This window comes from Schistocerca cancellata, chromosome 8, assembly GCF_023864275.1.
Source record: "Schistocerca cancellata isolate TAMUIC-IGC-003103 chromosome 8, iqSchCanc2.1, whole genome shotgun sequence".
NCBI classification, from domain to species: domain Eukaryota; kingdom Metazoa; phylum Arthropoda; class Insecta; order Orthoptera; family Acrididae; genus Schistocerca; species Schistocerca cancellata.
In genome coordinates, this window is record NC_064633.1 from 257,895,544 (window position 1) to 257,897,811 (window position 2,268).

The 2,268-nt window shown below is 47.0% G+C and overlaps 1 non-coding gene across 1 annotated transcript; it reads left to right on the forward strand.

Annotated features, from left to right (window-relative positions):
- Positions 1–261: 261 nt before the first annotated feature.
- Trnat-ugu (transfer RNA threonine (anticodon UGU)) lies at positions 262–335 on the forward strand. The gene has a single exon. It is a non-coding gene; the product is annotated as a tRNA-Thr (tRNA).
- Positions 336–2,268: the final 1,933 nt, after the last annotated feature.

A 2,268-nucleotide genomic window follows, 5' to 3' on the forward strand; every position in this document is an offset into this window, starting at 1 on the left:
TTACATGGCAGACGCTATATATATATATATATATATATATATATATATATATATGCTACCCAGCCATTGACCTTCGTCTGTGCGCATGCGCACAGTTTGCCCAAACTCTTACGGGAATCGCCAAAGCGTGCGCGAGTAATGAGTGGGTGGACAAATGTCTATAAGGTACAATACATATGTAGAATTCTGGACAGTTGGGAATGTGAGTCTCACGGGAAGCGTGCAAGGGATAAGTCCCTGCAGTCTCGCTGTTCATCTGTGTCCTCGGTGGCTCAGATGGATAGAGCGTCTGCCATGTAAGCAGGAGATCCCGGGTTCGAGTCCCGGTCGGGGCACACATTTTCAGCTGTCCACATCGAGGTATATCAACGACACCTGTCGGCAGCTGAGGTTGTCAGTCATTTATTGCAGGGAAAAGCTGCACGGTTAAACTGTTCTTTCGAGAACAAGTTACTGTCTTCATATACGAAAAAAAGAAAGATTATCTTTTTTCTTCAGCGTCTGTATGATTAGCAAATATGTGCGGATTTTCTGCGTTATCTCAGTGGAAGGTCGGGCACATAGTTCGGTTGCTCCGCTGTCCACAGAACGTGCAGCAACGGATTACGCCATGAAGTTGGGCTACAGCGGCGGCGCCAAGTTTGCCAGCGGAGCCGCTAATTGGCAGTCCAGCGCCAGCGCGGGGCTGAGGGCGCTCCCCGCCGTCTACGGGGCCCGGGTTTGTGCCGGGCCGCTGATGCGTGATTTACTTTGCTGTGTCTCCCGTCAAGTTGGTGCTGCGATGCCTGCTGCTGTATCCGCCAGTCAGCCAGTTTCCCAGCGCAGGCCGGCCCGCTAATTACTGGTATCTGCTGCTGGGACGGACGCCGCGGCGAAAGTCTGCGTGTTTCGAATTTCTCTGTTTGTCCGGCACCAAGTTCCGCCGCAGTTATTCTGGGAAGTAGCGGCGGCGGATATTACGTGCACCACTGAACTATTTAATTGCCGCCTTCATTAGAAATTGTTAACAGAGTCGTACTTTGGCAGTAAACACTGAGCTTGCGAAGTTGCTTGCTGACACATACTGTTGTTACTCCACTGTACGCCACAATGCGCCTCTCAATCGAACTTCGCGAAAGCTCAGTATGTTGTACTGGGATTACGTTGCTAACTACCGTTTAGTTGTGCCTATCCTTTTTTCGTAAAATCTTCATGTTAAGTTTCCATCCCTGTAGCATAAGCATACTGCAAATTTTTATACTGCTGATCGCACTCAGTTGGCGTCAAAACAGGGGCCACACGGTGTCTTGAGCGGAAGTTACACTGTGTCCAAAGTTCGTCTTCCTGAAATCTCGTCAATTTCAAAAGGTTATATGTGTATATACACAATGATTCAAAACGAAAGAACAGATCTAATTTGTTTATTGCAAACTATAAAAGAAACATGTGGCGCACGTCACTAGATAGAGGAAGATTTAACGTTTTAATTTCATAAACACACTTTGCATATATTCAATACGAGCGCCGTGCGTTGCTCGAGAACCACCGAAACGATAGTCGATTTCATTCCACGTATTAATCAGCAGGTCCGTCTTCGTTGAATCGCCAACTCCAACAATGCGATTTATCAGGTCGTGAAGAATAGCTGCCTCAGGTGAGATAAAGAGCCTGCCGTGCATGTAGCACTCCCCCCCCCCCCCCCCCCCCCCCCCCGCCACACACATTAAGAAGAAAAAAAAAACGCGCTGTGTGAAGTTTGGTGACATGGAAGCCCAAAAGCAATGAACAAGATCTTATTGTCCACCCATTCCAGTCCAACGCTGTGGGACGGTGGTGTCAAGATAACGCCGCACCTAAAGGTGAAAGTTAGGCGTTTTGCCGTCATGTATAAAAATGAAGTCGCTGGAGTCCTTGTCAAGTTGTGGAAACAACCAGTTCTGCAGCATATCCAGGTACGGCGTACCTGTCACAATTTCGTCCGCAAAAGAAACATCCATAAACTCAGTGAACAGAAACGGTACAGAAGACGAAGTAAATATTCCAGAATTCGAGTAAAGAACAGCTGCCAACATGAGTAAAGTAGAAGTAAATGTCCTTGGAGTAGTGAAACAACTTAAATCACTTAATAGAAGCAAGTCTTCTGGCCTAGACTGTATACCAATTACGTTCCTTTCAGAGTGTGCTGATGCATTAACTCCATACTCAACAATCATCTACAACCGTTCGCTCGACGAAAGATCGGTACCCAAAGTCTGGAAAGTTCCACAGGTCACACCAATATTCAAGAAA